The following is a 21,079-nucleotide window of genomic DNA, read 5'->3' as shown; positions in this document are numbered from 1 at the left end:
AGCGACTTCGTTCTGTTGTTAAATATACTTGATGTTTGGTTCAACCTGTCCTTCAAATTGTGATCCACCTGCCTCAGCCTTCTGAGGCTTGGGATTACATAGGTATACCTCCATGTCTAGCCTGATATAATATCAATACATCATTTTAACATGCTTTCTGTAAAGATAGACACCAGATCACAAGGGGCCGTATAAAAATTACATGAAGGCATATTTGATTTAATGAATGAGTTATTTAACTATTTAACAAGAGAATGTGATATTGTCATACTTGAATATTTGTCAGAGCTCAGAAAAATGTCTGGCCTCTTTTCTTTCTCTTTTTCCTTTCATTTCCTTTCTTTCTTTCTTTCTTTCTTTCTTTCTTTCTTTCTTTCTTTCTTTCTTTCTTTCTTTCTATTATTTATTTATTTTTTTTAGAAAAGGAATTGTTTTTTTACAGGTTTTAAGCAGCTTAGGGAGGGTTCAGAAGGGCAGGAATCTGGCTGCAGGCTGACTCTCAGACAATAATTATACAAGTCACACTGTTACCGTGGCTGGCCAAGGAACTGCTACAGCTGAAGTCACTACCTTCTACTCAAGAGCCAGAGTGCCTTGTCCAAACTCAAGAAAGCTACCGGATCTGGAGCTGCCTTTTCTGGCATGACTTTGGCTTTGGCCCTGAGAAGTTAGAGACCAGCTGGGCATCAGAGTAATGCTTTCCAATCCTGTCTGTATACAACAATCACCTAGAGAGCTTTATAAAAGCACAAAAACTTGTTCAGCACCCCAGAGACTTTATTTAATTGATCTGGAGTAGGGCCCACTCACAGTATTGAAAGCAAATCACAAAACCTCTGGGTGTTGCTAGGTCAAACTTAAGGCTAAGAATAATTGTAAAGGGACCTCCATAAGAGACACACTGTGAAGATAAGCAAACTGTTAGCCTTACAGTGCTTTCAGGGACCTCAGTGGATGCCCTTTCTGTCCTCTAACTCAGAACATGGCACTGCTTATGAACAGTGCATGGGAAACATGGTGAATATGGTTCTTAATGATATCAGCCTCTACTCATTGAGACAGTGCAGTGTGGAAGGGCATTTATAAGATAGCTGTGAATCAGGTAGAGATATTTAGAAGAGGTTAGGATAATTAATGAAAGATGATGAAGTAGGGCACCAAGAATAAGAAAAACATGAAGTAACCTATTTGCTGGGGTTGGGGGGCAGTTAAGGTGGAATTGGCAAATCAACTTGAGGTGGAAGGGAAGCCCCTCATCCAGGGAAGTCAGGGTTGGAACTCAGAATGAGAAACTGATGCAGAGGGCATGGAGAAATGCTGCTTACTGGTTGCCATCCCTGGATTGCTCAGCTTGTGTTCTTAAAGCACCTAGGCCAGACAGCCCCAGGGATGACACATTGCGCAGTGATCTTGGCCTTCCTATATTAATCACCAATCAAGAAAACACTCCATATGCTTGCCTACAGAAGATTCTGGTAGTTGTGCTTTCTGAACTGAGGTTCCCTCTCCCCAGATAGCGCTTTCTTATATAAAGTTGACATAAAACTAGCCATCCCAGATATGGTCTGAGGTATTTGTTGGACCATTCAACTTAGTAATACTAGTTAAAGGCTTAAATGAAGACAAGAAATTTAGATTTAACTATGTTTATTAAATGGTTAAACATAGATTTAACTATGTTTAATAGATGCTTTAGTTGCCAAATGACTGAGTGGTGCCACATGATCTATGCTAAAAATGATGAGAAACATCAATATGTAAAACAGATGAATGAAAAGCAACCCTAACTAGAGATATAAGAAAGCCAGTAATATATGATCTCAAATTCAGGCAAAAATAGCCACTTTTTCAAAGGAGGTAAACAAATGGCTAATAAATACTTGCAAGATCCTTCAAATTATCAATTATGAGGGAACTGCAAATACAAACTATAATGAGATGCCACTTCATTCCCACATGAATGACCATAATATGTAGACCACAAATATTGTCAAGATTTATAAAAAGGAGAACCTCCACACATTGTTATGTGGTCACTTTTGAAAATTGTTTGGAAATTCTTCAAAGACATAAACATAGAGAAGCCATGTGACCCAGCAATTCCATTTGTAGATATGTATCCAAAAGAAAGGAAAATATACACATCGCATGCATAAATATTCATAGCAGTATTGCTCAAGAAGATAAAAAAAATGTGGAAATAATTTAATTACAGATGAATCAATATATAAATTACCAATAATATTAAGACATAAAAAAGTTTTTTATATCATGAAATATTCATGAATATTTAAAACATGCTAAGTATAATGTTAATTACATTAATATAAGACTTCATTTAAATGAATTACTCAGAATAGGAAAATCCAAAGACACAAAGAACATACTATTTGTCAGGGAAGGAAAGAAGAGTGGATGACTGCTAATGAGTATAGAGCTTCTTTCCAGCCTGATAAAATATTTTATAGAAAGATAGAAGTGATTGATGCATAACTTACTCAACGTGGTAAAATTCACTGAGTTGTACTCTTTAAAAGAGTAAACTTTATGTCATGTGAATTGCATTTCAATAAAACTGGTGTTTTAGTCTGTTAGCTCAGTGGGAGAAGGCTTTCAAAAAATAGCTAGAGGTCAGCATCCCAATTGCTGTCAAAATGCCTAGCTTTTCTTGCAACAGGTAGCACTGGCAAAATTTCTTTCTGAGGTGTGTTGTGGGTCAAAATTGTATCACGGAGTCAGTGATAAGAAAGGATGGATTGTAAGCAAAGACAGTAATTTTGGAAACCTTTTTGGAAAAAGGAGGAGAGAGATAAGGTGATAAAGGAAGCAGTTAAGGTAAAGAGTGACATATTTAGCTTTGAGATATTTGCTTGCATTTGAAGAACATGCATGATTCAGTGATAGTGAGGAGTCAGTAAAGTTAGACTACAGGGGTGAGGGAGAAATATGTGCGTGGCCATCCATAAGTGGGGTGGCAGGAGGTATGAGCTGGAAGAATAGAGAAGAGTTGAAACCTCAACTTCAAAGCTATGTGTCACATGCACAGAACTAAAGCTGCTGGACTTGAGAGTCCCATTGAGTCTAGAGACCTTGATTTTATTGTAGCACCTGTCATTCATTCATTCATTCATTCATTCATTCATCCATCCATTCATTCATTCATTCATTCACTGAACATATATCCTAACCAAAAACCTCATTAATAAATGGGTATTTTTGAGTTTAAGTGTGCTTTGCATGAATGGAGAACAGGGTGGTAATCAACGATGTTGGATGTGGAGTGACTGAAGTCAAATTTTCCCTTATCGGTGATATTGAAGACAGTAGAGGAGTGAAGCAATTAGAGGTCTTGGTTAGGTTCAGTAACAATATGCATGAAATGTTAGAGCTTTTGCTATCCTCCTAAGCACACCATTATTTTCATAAGAAAAGACCAAAATGTGTACGCAGAGAAAGAAATGTGCTCATGTTCACTTGTCCTGAACCAGGTCTAATTGCTTGGCTCTAACCACCCAACTGCTTGGAAACAACACATATCGAACAAGCAGCAGAGCAGGAAAACTGGAAAGACAGACGCAATGGCTGTTAGATTGTCACTCTTTAAGTTCTAAGATTAGACAACAGCAACTTCTAATAATTGCAAGTGAGTGTAAAGGAACCTGGACAACCCCAAAGGACATGTCCGCAAAATTAGAATGGCAGTAGAAGTCATTTTGGAAATATCGATAGAAAAAAAAACTTTGAGATGCTGAGACTGAACCCGAAGTTTTGCATATGTCTTGTGTATTAACCTTGAGCTACATATTCATGCTCAAATAAAGACATTTTTGAGGCCAGCTTTTGATGTCAACCTGGAAGCTCAACTTTCTGGGGCCGATGCCAGAAGCTGTAATGATGAGGAAAGAGGAAGTGAGCCTGTGTGTTGTAAGTCTTCAGGTTGTCTTTCCTTCTGTCTTTCAGTTACAACAAAATAAAACAAATAAACAAACAGCAATGATAACAAACCCAAGGAGAAGAAAAGGAAGAAAAATAAGATTTCTGCCCAGACATTAATCAGATGCTTGGGCATGTGGACGCTCTGAAGATCCCAGCATCACTAGGTAAAGACTCACGTCAGGGCCAGGAAGTGGGAGTGCGTGGGTGGGTGAGCAGGGGGAGGGGGAGGGGATAAGGAGAGGGTGTTTTTTGGAGGGGAAACCAGGAAAGGGGATAACATTAGAAATGTAAATAAAGAAAATATCTAATAAAAAGATAGACTCACACTCTGTATGCATTTCTTGCTGAGAACCTAAGAAATCTAATTTATTTTTCTCCTCATTTTTCCATTTTTTTGTATGTATGTGTGATGTCCCTTTTTTATGTTTTTGTCTTCATTTGGACATAAATGTGTGCTACACACTCCTGCACACAGAGACCTAATGTTGAGATAGGGAATTGTCCTCACTCGTTCTTCCACCTTATTCTTTAAGTCAGTCAAACCCAGAGCTTATGTTATGGCAAGTTTCCCCAGTACCTTGCTCCAGGGACCCCATCTTTTTCTTCTGAGGCTGGAATTACAGGCAGGCTGGGATGCACACTTTTGGATCTGCACTTATGTTTGTTCAGCAAATGCTTTAACCACTGAACCATCTCCCCAGCCCTGCAAAAACTAATTTAAATTGTGTTTGGCTTCTGATGAAGTTAATGGAAAACTAGGTTCTATACCAATGTACACCAACACAGACCATAGTGATTCATCAGTCACATAGAACTTCGTGCTGGTCAGCAGTGCCAAGCTCACTTGGGCTAAAATCTTTTCTCCTTGTTTCCTATGCCTGGGCAATCTTTTCATGGGCATCTGTATAGATCACCCACCCTTCCTTCAGGTCCCTGCTCATATGTCATCTTCTGAGAATTGTTGTCCTGCCTCTTTCCATAAAATGTCACCAGTCCCTCCTTCCAGCTGCTGCTTTCTGTTGCTTCCCTCACTTTTCACCATGACAATCTCCACCATATGACACAATGAACATCGTTTGCTCTTTGTCTGCCTCTTCCACAAGGGTCTATGCAACTGAGGCAAGTTCAGTTTCGTTTCTGTCTGTCATTCTGCAGCACTTGGAATGAAGCCAGGTGCTGACAACAGAGATGTGCTCAGAGTAGACTCAAAGATCACCAGAAAATGAAGCATTTTCCCCAGCTGTTGCCCTGTGCTGCAGCCTGCTAACTCCTGCCAGAGTGTTTCAGGGCCACTTCCAGTCTTCCCATGACTACTGCACAGCTGCTCTCCTCTCCTCACACTGTTATACCATATACAAAATAGAGTCTCCCTATTCCTTTCTCCTACATTAAAGTACCGCATGGTACTGATGATGGCAGGCTATCCTAGGGATTTATCTCTCATTAACCACAGAGGTTTCTTCTTCCCATTTTATTAGGATCAATTAATTTACAAAACAATCATTTTCAATGTGACATTCATATGTGTATGTATTATACATTGATCAGTTTCAATCCTCTATTACCATATTCTGATTCCCACTATCTGGTTCCTTTTCCCTACCTTCATGCCTTCTTTTTACTTTAGTGTGTTATCTCTATTTTCCTTTTACTTATTATTGTTACATGTGTACGTGCTTGTAAATGCATAAGTACCCTTGTGTGTATGTTTAATATTACTCATATCTATTTAAGGCTGACCATTTAGTATTAGGAAACAAATTAGGAGGCCCATGCCCTGGAAAGATGGATTTTCCTCTCTACTCAGTCATTCCTTGCCTGTAGTTCTTCATCTAAGGATGGTATGTTGTGAGATATCCCCTATCCATGTTAGCATGTCAGATGGTGGTGTCGCTGTGTAGATCTTGTGCAAGTGACTGTATAGTTACAATTTCAAGGAAAGAGCTTCCCAGCTCAGTATAGAAGACACAATCTTGCAAAAGACATTCTGGCTCTCTGGATCTTATAGTCTTTCCACACTGTCTTCTATGACAGTGTCTTCTATTGTTCCCTGAGCCTTGGGTGCAGGGGTTGTGTTGTAGGCATGCCAATGGGAGCTTGTTATCCACAGTCCATTGTTCTCTGTGTCTTAACCAGTTAGGGTGTTCTGTCACAGAATCCATCTGCTACAAAATAATTTTTTTATGAGCTACACTTATCTGAGGGTAAAAGGATAAGTATACTGAATGCAGGTAGAAATTATTCTGGCTCAGGGAAGTGGCTGTTGTTGGTTCTCTAGCTTCCCTGCCCTTATCCATCACACAGAGAGGATCTTAGCCCCATCTCTTATTTCCTCATCTCAGGCCTTTCTTCCACTGGAATGTATTACCCAACTTTCTCCTTTTACCGAGCCACTTCTGCACCATGATTCCCAAACTCAAACAAAACAAAGAAACAAGTTATTTCTCTGTTCTTCTAGGAGACAGGTTAAAACGTTTGGGCATTAGGTATAAAGCAAAACCAAAGTGCAACAACAACCTCTTGGTCCCCAAAAGTAATTCTGCAGTATATTATACTTTGATTATAGTAGAAATTGCCCCAGGAACTTGAGGCTTCCATAGACAAAGGATTGCTTAAGTCTGCCTATTATTTTCATAAAGCTTCTCCACCACAGCTCTCACAACATGGCCAGATGCTTGTGTTTTCAAAAAACAAGTCGAATGCAGGCTTTCTCCCCTCTTGCTCCTGTTTTGCCTTACAAGAATCACCTTGCCTGAATTTAAAAATGAAGGCAGTGCCAATTAACTACAGTAACACAGAAAAATGCTACAATAACTTTAATAGAAAGATAACAAAAGGGAAGAGAGAGAGAGAGAGAGAGAGAGAGAGAGGGAGAGAGAGAGAGAGAGAAAGAGAGAGAGAGAGAGAGAGGAGAGATAACAAGTAGAAAGTTGAAATGGAGACTAGGTGGGTTCAGAGTTCCCTAGGAGGTTCTAGCTGGGGTAACTTCATGGTAAGAAAATGGGATACTAATGAGTCAAGGACACATCTGTTTCTAGCTTGACAAACTTTACAGTCTTCCAATATTTCCAAGTCAAGAGTTCTTTTGAAAGGATGTCTACAAATTCCAGGCCAATCTTTATATTTGTCGACTTCATGCTTCCATTTATATAAGCCTTTCAATACAAGGAAGACTGGGCTTTCTGTGTTCCCTTTCAAAGATGAAAGTACAATCAAAGGCTTCAGACGCATCCCTATAATCTTTGAGGCATCCTGCTACTTCATGTATGCACAAAGTAACCATTACTGATCTCTTTAATCACAAGACAGAGACATTTCATATGTTTGTCGATGGGCAATTATTCAAGGAATTGTAATACGAGCTGCTAAAATTAATTTTTAGGATAGATCACAAAGTAACAGACTTCATCATGGTGACTTTGTACATGTTATCATTGCACATTCCTCTTTGATCCTAGCAACTTTTAAATCCCTGCCCGACTTATTTATTTATTCTTTCCTCCTCCTCCTACCGCCTCTCTCTCTTTCACTGTGAATAATATTTCTTTAGTCATTTCAGTTTGCGATTGGCACTCTGGGGAGTCTAAATTTAGCATCCTTGTCCGTGAGTTTCTTAGACATACCAGAAAAAATCTCAGCCCCGTGTTACATATTGGTCTGTTGTACTCTGTCTAGCCAAACCTTATGAACTTGAAGTTTCCCATGGAACCCTTTGCCCACTGTCACTTGGATAGACTGAGTCTTCAACGATGCCATGGTGCAGTTTGTGGTTAATTTTCATCAAGCCTTTTTGAATTAGCTATGGTGGAAAAGTCTCTTCTGAACAGAAGACATATTCTTCCCACTGAAAGTTTTCTCCAATTCACATAGTAGCTAAGCTTGCTCCTTTTATCTAGAAAGATTTCAGCAGAGCAACCAGAACAAAAATTATACTGCTTCTACCAACATTAATTTCCTTGACTGCTGTGATGCCGAGCAGACCTTTGAGGTCCAAGTGAATCTCCAGCAGGAGAAGCACCTGGCAGATGTCCGACTCCAACTTCTTTGATTTCTAGCGGTTTGGCTTCATATCTTGGCATGTGAGCTGAGCACAGCTTTGTCCTTGGAGAGAGCTGGCTTAGAAAGAACTTGATTTCTTCAGTGGTTAGCCAAGTGGTTATTGTAGTTTCATTCCTCCTTGATGGAGAACATCATTTCAATCCTTAGGTGATAGGTAAGGTTTGATTTGTGATCAAGAGTGCTGTCTCTTTTTAGAGAGGGACCATGCGTATTATATTTCTATTGGATTGGACATTATGTAGCTATCTGGTAAGTCCTTTTGATCTATGGTGTGGTTTAACCCTGAAGTTTTTTAATTGAGTTTTATTTTGAGTGACATCTCTAGAGATGAGTGTGGGGAATAGAAGTCACCTAATATTATTGCGTCAGGACCAATTTGCTTCTTTTTGTCTACTAGTGTTTGATTTTATGAAATTAGTAGACCCCCAAATTATATATATATATATATGTATATATATATATACATATGTATGTATATATATGTATTAGGTTGTATAACAGTTTTATATATACACACACACACGTGTGTGTGTGTGTGTGTACTTTGAACACACACATGATCATTATACTCTAATGAATTATTTGCTTTATTAATTTGTAGTAAGTTTCTTTATATCTTTTGACTTTTTTTAAGGCCACTTTATCAGATATCATAGTTTTATGTGAGCTTGTTTTCAGTTACTGTTCACTTGGAAGTTTTTACCATCTTTTAACATCCAATATTTGGGTTTCCAAGATATGTTCCTTGAAGGTAAAAGAAAGTTGAACCTTGTTTTTAGATCCAGTGAATCAATGTATATGTCCTTACTGGTGACGTGAGGTTTTCTACATTTAAAGATGCTATAAGACAGTTAGTAATTCAATATTGTTTCCACTTTACTCTTTGGTAGGATCAGTATTTATTCTTTGTTCTCTCTCCTATTGGTATTTGGAGGCTGCTGCTTTACTGTGTTGGTCTTTATGTATTCTTACCTATTTCTTCTTTGGTCAGCCACTCTTCTCCTGAAATTGATTCTTTCTTATATCCTCATGAATGGGACTGTCGTGTTCCTTTGTATGCAATTCTCTTTTAAGTATCTTTTGCAATGATAGCTTTCTTGTCATGAAATACCTTAGTTTGTACTTGTCTTGAATTTTTTCTCTGCCATTTTTAAAAAGGGTATTTTGCCGGGTAAGTAGTTTTGGTTGGAATTTATTTTATTTTCAAGGTTTGAAATCTGTCCTTCCACATTTTCCTGGCTTTAAGGGTTGCTGCTGTATGATCTCATGTTATTTTGATTTTTTTTTTGTATGTGAATTGGTGTTTTCTTCTTACAATTTTAAAACTGCTTTTTTACTTTGTATTTTTGACATCTTGACTACAATATGTCATAGAACAGTTTTTCTTTGATCATATCCACTAGAGGTTTTAAATGCTGCTTATGTTTGACTTTCGTTCTCTAGGTTGGGGAACTTTTCTGGTGTATTTCCCTTGAATAAACCCCCTACATTGCTAGTGTTTAATCTCATCTCCTAATTCTAGCTCCTGGATTCTAGATTGTTAGCTTTTTCGATCACATTATGGTTCTCTCCCATGGAGTGGGTCTCAAGTTGGACCAGTCATTGATTGGCCATTCCCTTAGTTTCTGCTCCATCTTTATCCCTGGACATCTTGTTGTCAGGACAAATTTTGGGTTGAAAGTCTTGTGGATGGGTTGGTGTCTTGCTCCCTCCATTGGAAGACTTGCCTGGCTATAGGAGATGACCAGTTCAGGCTCCATATTCCCTGCTACTCTAAGTCTCACCTAGGGTCACCCTCATATACTCTCAGCAGCCTCTCCTATCCCAGGCTTCAGGCTTGTCACAGAGATATCCCCTATGTCTCTCTCCCAGTCCCCTGACCCCCCTTGCTCTCTTCACCCCTGTTCCCTCTCCCACCCTGTTTCCTCTCTCCATCCATATCCTCTTCTGTGTGATATCCAACCATTATCCCTTGGCCCCTGCTTGCTACTTAGTGTCTCTGGTGCTCTGGGTCTTAGCTTAGCTATCCTGTACTTTATATAGCTTATATCCACTTATAAGTATGTATATACCATAACACGTTTTATGATGTCCTTGTTTTTAATAGCTGAGTGGTAGTCCATTGTGTTAATTATACTACACTTTCTTTATCTCTTCTTCAATTGAGAGCTATCTGTCTTGCTTCCAGTTTCTGGCTATTATGAATAAAGCTGCCATGAACATAATTCAACAAGTGTCCTTGTAGTATGGTGGATGTTTAGGGTTTATGCCCAGGAGTGGTGTAGCTGGGTCTTGAGGTAGAACTATTCCAAATATTTTTAAATAACTGAAGTGATTTTCAAAGTACTTGTACAAGTTTGCACTCCACCAGCAATGGAGGAGTGTTCCCCTTGCTCCACATCTTTGCCAGCATGTGCTGTCACATCAGTATTTGATCTTAGAAATCCCAATGAATGTAAGATGCAATCTCCAAATAGTTTGATTTGCATGTTTCTGATGACTAGGGCTTCTTGGTCATTAGAGATTTCTCTGTTGAGTTTTTTTAATTTATTTAATCTTTTTATTTTTACACTACAGATTTTATCCCCCTCCCAGTCCACCCTCTGACTCTTCCACATCCCATACCTCCCTCTGCCTCCACATCTCCATGAGGATGTCCCCATCCTCCCACCCCCTACCCCACCAGACCTCTCCACTCCCTAGGGCCTACAATCATTTGAGGGTTAGGTGCATCTTCTCTGACTAAACCCAGACCTGGCAGTCCTCTGCTATATATGTGTTGGGGGCCTCATATCAGCTGGTGTATGCTGCCTTGTTGGTGGCTCAGTGTCTGAGAGATCTTGGGGATCCAGGTTAGTTGAGACTGCTGGTCCTCCTACAGGTTTGCCCTCCTCCTCAGCTTCTTTCAGCCTTTCCCTGATTCAACCACAGGGGTCAACAGCTTCTGTCCTTTGGTTGGGTGTAAATATTAGATGTAGGATTCATGAAGATTATTTCCCATTTCATAGGCTACCATTTCATCCCATTAATGACTTCCATTGCCTCATAAAAGCTTTTCAGTTTCTTGAGGTCCCATTTATTAATTGTTGATTTTAGTGCCTGTGCTGGTAGTATTCTGTTCAGGAAGTTGTCTCCTATGCCAATGCATTCAAAGCTATTCCCCGCTTCTATTAGATTTAGTGTATCTGGCTTTATGTTGAGGTCCTTGATCCACTTGGATTGGAGTTCTTTGCAGCATTATAAATATAGATCTATTTGCATTACTCTACATGCAGATATCCAGTTAGGCTAGCACCATTTGTTGAAGATGCTTTCTTTTTTTCTGTTGTATGGTTTTGGCTTCTTTGTCAAGCATCAGGTGTCTCTAGGTATGTGTAATAATTTCTGTGTCTTTGATTTTATTCCATTGATCAACCTGTCTGTGTTAACACAGTTACCATGTGGTTTTCATTAGTATTGCTCTGTAGTATAGCTTGAAACTAGAGACATGATACCTCCAGAAATTCTTTTACTGTACTGGGCTGTTTTTGCAATCCTGGGTTTATTATTTTCCATATGAAGTTGAGAATTGTTCTTTTAAGTTCTGTAAAGAATTATGTTATAATTTTGGTGGGAAATGCATATTGCTTTTGGTGAGGTGGCCATTTTTAGTATGTTAATCTTGTGATCCATGAGAATGGGAGATCTTTCCATCTGATATCTTCCTCAATTTTTTTTTTCTTCAGGGACTTGAAGCTCTTGACATACAGAGCTTTCAGTTGCTTGGTTAGGGTTACAGAAAGGTATTTTACATTAAGTGTGGGAATTGTAAATGGTATTATTTCCCTAATTTCTTTTTTAGCCCATTCATTGTCTGTATAGAGGATGGCTACTGCTTTTTTTTCTTCTTGAGTTAACTTTGTATCCAGTTGCTTTGGTGAAGTTGTTTATCAGCTGTAGGTGTTCTCTGGTAGAATTCTAGGGGTCACTTGCACATACTATCATATCATTAGTGAATAGAGATACTTTGACTTCTTTCTTTCCAATTTGTAACCCTTTGATCTCCATTAGTTGTCTTATTGCTCTAGCTAGAACTTCAAGTACTACATTGGAGAGAGAGAGAGAGAGAGAGAGAGAGAGAGAGAGAGAGAGAGAGAGAGAGAGAGAGAGAGAGAGAGAGAGAGAGAGAAAGAGAGAGGCTTGTCTTGTCCCTGATTTTAGTGGAATTGTTTTAAGTTTCTCTCCAATTAATTTGATGTTGAATATTGGCTTTGTGTGTATTGCCTTTTTTTGTATCAATCTTGTGTCCCTGATCTCTCCAAGACTTTTAACATGAATGGGTATTGAATTTTGTCAAAGGCTTTTTCAGCATGAGATGATCATGTGGGTTTTTTCTTTCAGTTTGTTTATATGGTGGATTATATAGATAGATTTTCATATGCTGAACCATCTCTGCATCCCTGTCATGATGCCTACTTGATCATGGTAAATGATGTCTTTGATATGTTCTTGAATTAGGTTTGCAAGTGAGTATTTTTCACAAGGAAATTTGATCTGAAGTTCTCTTTCTTTGTTGACTGTTTGGTTTAGGTGTCAGAGTGTCTGTGGTCTGTGAGTTTGGGAATGTTACTTCTGTTTTTGTTTTGTGGAATAGTTTGAGGAGAATTGGTATTTCCTCTTCTTTGAAAGTCTGGTAGAATTCTGTGCTAAAACCATCTGGCCCTTGGCAGTATTTTTGGTTGGGAAACTTTTGATAACTGCTTCTATTTCCTCATGGGCCTACTTAAGTTAATTAACTGATCTTAATTTAACTTCGCAAATAGTGTCTATCAAGAAAAATTGCCATTTCATTTAAATTTTTTTCAGATTGATTTTCTCAAAGAACCAGCTTTTGGTTTAATTGACTGTTTGTAATGCTCTTCTTGTTTCTAAATTTTTGATTTCATTCCTGTGGTTGATTTTTTCCCCCTGCCATCTATTCCTCTTGGGTGTGTTTGCTTCTTTTTGTCTAGAGCTTTTAGGTATGCTTTCAAGTTGCTAGTGTGAGATCTTTCCAATTTCTTTAGAAAGGTACTTAGTGGTATAAACTTTCCTCTTAGCACTGGTTTCAATTGTGTCCCATACGTTTGCGTATGTTGTGCCTTTGTTTTCATTGATTTCTAGAAAGTATTTAATTTGTTTATTTCTTCTATGATTCAATGGTCACTCAGTAGAAAATTTGTTCATTTCCATGAGTTTGTAGGCTTTCGCTTGCTGTGGAAATCCAACTTTAATCCATTGTTCTCTGATAAGATACAAGGGGTTACTTCAATTTTTTGGTAAATGTTGAGACTTGTGAGGTGCCAAGAAAATATATTCTTTCACGTTTGGGTGAAATGTTCTGTAGATATCTATTAGACTATCGATAGTGGAGTGTTAAGTTCTCCCTTGTTTAACGTGTGGACTTCTATGTGTGGTTTAAGCTTTTGGGTACAGGTGTTCAAAACTGAGATGTCATCTTGCTGGATTTTTTCCTTTGATGAGTATGAAGTGTCCTTCTTTCATATTTTGATTAATTTTGGTTGAAAGTATTAGGTATTGGATGGCTACTTTAGTTTGCTTCTTGGGTCTGCTTGCTTGGAAAACTTATTTCCAGCCCTTTACTCTGAAGTAATATCTATCTTTGTTGTTGAAGTATATTTCTTGTATGCAGCAGAATGATGGATTCTGTTTTCATATTCATCCTGTTAGCCTGTTTCTTTTTATTAGGAAATTGAGTCCATTGATATTAAAAGATGTTAACAATCATTGATTGTCAATTTTTATTATTTTTATGTTGGTGGTGGTATATACACACACACACACACACACACACACACACACACACACACAAATACACAGATTGAGGGGGAGAGGGAGAGAGAGCAAAAGCAAGAGGGAGAGAGGGAGAGAGGGAGAGAGGGAGAGGGGTGGTGGTTATTTATTTCCTATGTTTTCTTAGTGTGGTTAGCCTCCTTGGGTTGGAGTTTTCTTTCTATTATCTTCTGTAAGACTGAGTTTGTAGATAGACATTATTTAAATTTAATTTCATCATGAAATATCTCCATAGTACAGCGTCTGGGTAAGATAGTAGATTAGAAGCTGACTCTTTGAGAGCTGCTGAAGTTGAGAGATACAAAAAAAAAATTATAGACTTTATCCTAAAAAGGAAAATGGAGGAAAAGTCTTGGAAATCCATAAAGGAAATGAAAGGATGACTGGGGTAAAGCCAGCAGAGGTGAGTTGCATGCTACCCCCTCCCTCCAACTCCCTAGCTTTCCCTCCTGAAGAAGCCAGTCTGACCCAAGGAACATCTAGGTTAGACTCCTCCCCACCCATTCCCTGCCTGCCAGTCTGCCTGGGACACAGCCTGCACAAGTGAGCAGCGTGCTGTTTCCTGAGCTCCATACTAAGGCCCAAGGCTCTGTCTACCTCCCCCAGGAGTCCAATCCATAGCAGGAGCACCCAGGCAAGATCAGGACAACCAGATGGCTAAAGGCCATTAGAAGAACACAATCAACAGGTGCCAGGGATATAGATAACGTTTGTCACTTACCCAGTTCTCTGTCCTCCAAACTGCTCACTATTTCTTATTAAGCTAAGCTGCTCAATTTCCCCATCTCTCATGGTTTTAAACATGTTGTGCATCATTGATCAATATGTACCCAGAAAATTAGGCAAATTATAGTGAAACATCCAGTCAAATTTCCTTTTTAATTACAAAGCTGTATTTCACAGAGTCAAGGAGAAAACTTCTATCCTTTCAAGCACTTCATTGGCCCTTGAAATATGATTTTTAAGACATCAAGTTAAAAATCTCTGATTCTTAACCAGGACAGAAGGCAGAGTGTTCAGGAACTATTTGAAAAATGTTAAGAATTGATCCATTTGAGGTACCAGGAACCAGAACTGAGAGAATTGAGAGATGGGGGAATTGATCAGCTTAGCTTTTGATAAGAAATAGTGAGCAGTTTGGAGGACAGAGGACTGGGTGAGTGAGGAACACTATCTAATCTCTAACTTACACCACTTTGGGAAGAAGCTGTTTAGAAGTTTGCCAGTTTTACTCCAGTGATTCTTTCATTGATGGAGAATTTCACTCTTCTCAGAAAGTAGTGAGGACTCCCACTGATTAGTGCCTGGAAGGAATCCTCGTTGCTTCAGTTTCCAGTTGGAAATTTCAGCCCTTTGAAAAGAGTAAGCAGGGTTCCACATTGATTATTCTGGGTCTTGGGGCAGCTTGCACAGTTCCGAAGCGTTTCAGCATTGTTCAGTCTTTTAATGCTTCACCTTGTCCTCTGCAAGCTGCTTGTGAACGAGGAGAAGGAAGCACACGTCTTGTTTTACCTCATCTGTTAATAGGAAAGATGAATTCCTTAGGAAATCAAATATATTTCCTGTTCATATATCTTTTCCAAGTGTGTTATTAAATGTACTTCTCTTTGGAGAATCCTTTTTCACCCTAAGCTCCTGGAAGGAGGTTGTGCCTACTCTGTGGAAATTCACGTGTACTGGGTCACAGTGACATTGCGTTATATTGTTTCTGGTTTCCCCTCCCATTCTTTTACATTCTTGTGATTTAAGAAGTTAGTATTTGCAGGTCTGACTAATGTTTGTATCTCACTAGAGTGCAGCTTTCCAGAGAGTAACAGTCCCAATCATTCCATCTCCTCTCATATCCCCAGTCTCAAATTCAGTACTGTATATGAGTAGTTGCAAAGTAATATATTTCTTTTCAGGTTAAACAAATGCTTAAAGAAATATTTGGCTCATTTCTATCTTTTTTTTAAATATATTTTCTAAGAATACATTTTAATCTGTTTTGAAGGCAGAACACATTATCTCCTGGGTTGGTAATATGACCATGGTGTCTGCAAAAAACAAATGGTTCAGGGTGGTTAGTAGGGCATGTGTACATAATTTATGAATTAAAGTATCTTTTGGGGATTCATTATTTGGGTCAGATGTTTGCATTGTCTAATTGTCCTCATTGCTGTTTTGTTGTTCTCTTTGGCCCTATGTCTGGAGTTTAAGTATGCACTGTTTCATAAAGGGAGAGAGAACAGGAAGCATTTGCTATGGTTTGGATCAGGCTGCCTCATAGGCCACGTGCAAAGAACATCTGGGTTAGCAGTACTGAGAATTACTCTGGACAGAAAAGAGGTGAGGGCCAGGGGCTATTCCTAAGGTCTCTGGAGCCATACTCTTGAGAGGAATAGAAAGATCCCGGGTCGCTTCTCCCTGCTCCTCAGCTCTTGATGCTATCACCATTTGCTTCAACATATGCTTCTACCATTGTTAGTTGACATCCTCATCAGAGACTAATGGGCTACCTTATCTAACACGTAAATGTCCAAATTCTGATGAAAACATCCTTTTTTTTTTTTTTTTTTTGTCTTTTGGAAGCTAATTTCCTGGATGCTTCATTGTGGTAAAGTAAAGCTGACTTAATGCTGTATCGTTTGATCTTGGTTTAATTCCTGCCTTTATATGTGACTTAGAATACGGTGATATGAAGCCTTGTCAACTGTACATTGGAAAAGACCTCATAACACCGTCTTTTTGTCTACAGACTGTTGTGAGGATAAGACATAGTAATTAGATATGTATTTTTAAAATAAACGTATTCAACATTATGCTTGTATATATACACAGACACACACACTTCTTTTTTTCCCTCAGTTGTATATATAGTTACTATTTAGTTACTATTTGTTAGTTGTCATCCTCATCAGAGACTAAAGGGCTACCTTATCTAATAGGTAAATATCCAAATTCTGATGAAAACAATATTTTTCTTTGTCTTTTGGAAGTGAACCATAAAAACATAAACAAAGTGATAAAGACAACTGTTCATTTGTATGTTGACATGGCCAATCATTGGGCTAAGTGAATCACATGCTTTCTCATTTGCTCACAAAAATATGTTAACTGTCATTATTATCTCAATTATCTCATTATCATCCCTCCCTCCCTTCCTTTATCTTAGTGCTCCCTCTCCCTACCACTGCCCCCATGTGTGCTACACCTGCTCATTCATTTCATGGTGAAAGCTTGTATGCACAGCGTGCATGTAGAGGTTGGGGGACAGGCCTTTGGAGATGGCATTGTCTACTTTTTACTTTGTTTGAGACAGTTTACTTTGTTTGAGTTGTTTACTACTGGGTATGTCTGGCCTTCCTGACTGTAGGCTTCCAATGTTTCTTTTGTCTGCAGCTATTATCTCTCTGAGGGGTCACTGGGATTACATATGTGTTGTGTATTTTCTGCTGATGCAAACTCAAATCCTCATGCTTCTCTGATATGCTCTTTACCCATGAAGCTACCTCTCCCTCTCCAGTGCTCTCATTCTTTCTTAAATCTTCCCCACTCAATAAGGCGAATCATTATCTATCACTTTAATGAATCTCCTAGCTTTAGGATCAGTAATGCTCTCTATGTTGCCAAGGCCAACGGTCAATACTCAATTCTACACTCATTCAATCGTTTTTTTTTTTTTTTTGTCATGTGACATTAGCCTCTACCCTCTTTCATAAAAACACACTTTATTTTTGTCTCTAGTATATTACCGTCATATGTTGTGGGTTTTTTTTATTATTCTCAACTTCTTGATAAATATAGAGATTCCTCAAGCCCATGTCTTGGATCTCTTTTGTATTTTAACACGCTTCTATAGGAATGCCACTTCATCCTCATAGCTTAAGTATACTTACACCTGATAAGGTCAAAGTTTATCAATCCATCCTTGACTCCGTTTTTGTGAGTGCATATTAATACCTAAATATATTGAGTATTGTGCTTTTCAATATTCTCACAGGGACATCCAATTATATCTAAGTAAAATTTCCCTTTCTCTCTCTGTCCCTATTATCTATTCAATCTTTTCAACTTTGTGAAATACTTGAATAACACCTCCATACACTCAAAGAGTTACACCCAAACCATGCAAATCATTCTTAACTCTTAAAACTTATAATCAAGCTAGAAGTTATATTGTATTTACTTTAAATTCATCATAGCTTTAGCCACTTCACTTGGTTCCATGTGCCTTCTTCATGTTCCATGTTCCACATCTCTTGCCTTCATGATTGCAGTGACCTATACAGAGGTATCCCATATCTACTGTTGGTTGTGTGAAAATTATCCACTGCATACCAACCAAAGTGTCGTCTAAAATACAAAAGGGACATTTCCCTACCCAACAGAGTTGCCTTGACTCCAGCACACAGAGTAAACCTAAAGCCTCCCATGGTATACCGCTTCCCAGATATGTTAATAAGGCCTGAGTCACTGAACTCCAGCACCAAGCTTACTGATCTTGAGTTTCCACGAGCTCACCTGATTTTCACTGCCCTAAAAGCGTGAAAAAAAAAATATATATATTACGTATTTTCCTCAATTACATTTCCAATGCTATCCCAAAAGTCCCCCACACCCTCCCCCCCCCCACCCCCCTACCCACCCATTCCCATTTTTTGGCCCTGGCGTTCCCCTGTACTGGGGCATATAAAGTTTGCCTGTCCAATCGGCCTCTCTTTCCAGTGATGGCAGACTAGGCCATCTTTTGATACATATGCAGCTAGAGTCAAGAGCTCCGGGGTACTGGTTAGTTCATAATGTTGCACCTACAGGGTTGCAGATCTCTTTAGCTCCTTGGATACTTTCTCTAGCTCCTCCCATGGGGGCCCTGTGATCAATCCAATAGTTGACTGTGAGGATCCACTTCTGTGTTTGCTAGGCCCCGGCCTAGTCTCACAAGAGACAGCTATATCACGGTCCTTGCAACAAAGGCTTGCTAGTGTACGCAATGGTGTCATCCTTTGGAGGCTAATTATGGGATGGGTCCCTGGATATGGAAGTCTCTAGATGGTCCATCCTTGTGTCTCAGCTTCAAACGTTGTCTCTGTAACTCCTTCCATGGGTGATTGTTTCCAATTCTAAGAAAGGGCAAACTGTCCACACTTTGGTCTTCGTTCTTCTTCAGTTTCATGTGTTTTGCAAATTGTATCTTATATCTCGCAATACTAAGTTTCTGGGCTAATATCCACTTATCAGTGAGTACATATCATTTGAGTTCTTTTGTGATTGGGTTACCTCACTCAGGATGATGCCCTCCAGGTCCAACCATTTGCTTAGGAATTTCATAAATTCATTGTTTTTAATAGCTGAGTAGTACTCCATTGTGTAAATGTACCACATTTTTTTGTATCCATTCCTCTGTTGAGGGGCATCTGGGTTCTTTCCAGCTTCTGGCTATTATAAATAAGGCTGCTATGAACATAGTGGAGCATGTGTCCTTCTTACCGCTTGGGACATCTTCTGGAAATATGCCCAGGAGAGGTATTGCGGGGTCCTCCAGTAGTACTATGTCCAATTTTCTGAGGAACCGCCAGCTTGCAATCCCACCAACAATGGAGGAGTGTTCGTCTTTCTCGACATCGTTGCCAGCATCTTCTGTCACCTGAATTTTTGATCTTAGCCATTCTGACTGGTGTGAGATGGAATCTCAGGGTTGTTTTGATTTGCATTTCTCTGATGACTAAGGATGTTGAAAATTTTTTCAGGTGCTTCTCAGCCATTCGGTGTTCCTTGGGTGAGAATTCTTTGTTTAGCTCTGAGCCCCATCTTTTAATGGGGTTATTTGATTTTCTGGAGTCCACCCTCTTGAGTTCTTTATATATTGGATATTAGTCCCCTATCTGATTTAAGATAGGTAAAGATCCTTTCCCAATGTGTTGGTGGCCATTTTGATTATTGACTGTGTCTTTTGCCTTGCAGAAGCTTTGCAGTTTCATGAGGTCCCATTTGTCAATTCTCGATCTTATAGCACAAGCCATTGCTGCTCTATTCAGGAATTTTTCCCCTGTGCCCATATCTTCGAGGCTTTTCCCCACTTTTTCCTCTATAAGTTTCAGTGTCTCTGGTTTTATGTGAAGTTCCTTGATCTACTTAGATTTGACCTCGTACAAGGAGATAGGAATGGATCAATTCGAATTCTTCTACATGATAACAACAAGTTGTGCCAGCACCATTTGTTGAAAATGCTGTCTTTCTTCCACTGGATGGTTTTAGCTGCTTTGTCGAAGATCAAGTGACCATAGGTATGTGGGTTCATTTCTGGGTCTTCAATTCTATTCCATTGGTCTACTTGTCTGTCCCTATACCAGTACCATGCAGTTTTTATCATAATTGCTCTGTAGTAAAGCTTTAGGTCAGGCATGGTGATTCCACCAGGGGTACTTTTATACTTGAGAAGAGTTTTTGCTATCCTAGGTTTTTTGTTATTCCAGATGAATTTGCAGATTGCTCTTTCTAATTCGTTGAAGAATTGAGTTGGAATTTTGATGGGGATTGCATTGAATCTGTAGATTGCTTTTGGCAAGATAGCCATTTTTACAATGTTGATCCTGCCAATCCATGAGCATGGTAGATCTTTCCATCTTCTGAGATCTTCTTTAATTTCTTTCTTTAGAGACTTGAAGTTTTTATCATACAGATCTTTCACTTCCTTAGTTAGAGTCATGCCAAGATATTTTATATTATTTGTGACTATTGAGAAGAGTGTTGTTTCCCTAATTTCTTTCTCAGCCTGTTTATTCTTTGTGTAGAGAAAGGCCATTGACTTGTTTGAATTAATTTTATATTCAGCTAATTCACCAAAGCTGTTTATCAGGTTTAGGAGTTCTCTGGTGGAACTTTTAGGGTCACTTATATATACTATCATATCATCTGCAAAAAGGGATATTTTGACTTCATCCTTTCCAAATTGTATCCCCTTGATCCCCTTTTGTTGTCGAATTACTCTGGCTAGGACTTCAAGTACTATGTTGAATAGGTAGGGAGAAAGTGGGCAGCCTTGTCTAGTTCCTGATTTTAGTGGGATTGCTTCCAGCTTCTCACCATTTACTTTGATGTTGGCTACTGGTTTGCTGTAGATTGATTTTTATCATGTTTAGGTATGGGCCTTGAATTCCTGATCTTTCCAAGACTTTTATCACGAATGGGTGTTGGATCTTGTCGAATGCTTTTTCAGCATCCAAGGCGATGATCCTGTGGTTTTTGTCTTTGGGTTTGTTTATATAATGAA

The 21,079-nt window shown here is 38.9% G+C and overlaps 1 long non-coding RNA gene across 2 annotated transcripts in view; it reads left to right on the top strand.

The window, feature by feature from the left end:
• The window catches only part of Gm32815 (predicted gene, 32815), a 35,777-nt gene that overhangs the window by 1,190 nt on the left and 13,508 nt on the right, over positions 1-21,079 (top strand). For both annotated transcript variants that reach the window (NR_166898.1, NR_166899.1), the window contains exon 2: positions 3,961-4,100. This is a non-coding gene — a long non-coding RNA (predicted gene, 32815). The remainder of the gene's footprint in view (positions 1-3,960; positions 4,101-21,079) is intronic.

This window comes from Mus musculus, chromosome 14 (assembly GCF_000001635.26).
Source record: "Mus musculus strain C57BL/6J chromosome 14, GRCm38.p6 C57BL/6J".
In the NCBI taxonomy this organism is placed as follows: Eukaryota; Metazoa; Chordata; class Mammalia; order Rodentia; family Muridae; genus Mus; species Mus musculus.
This window is presented reverse-complemented; position numbering and strand designations above follow the sequence as displayed.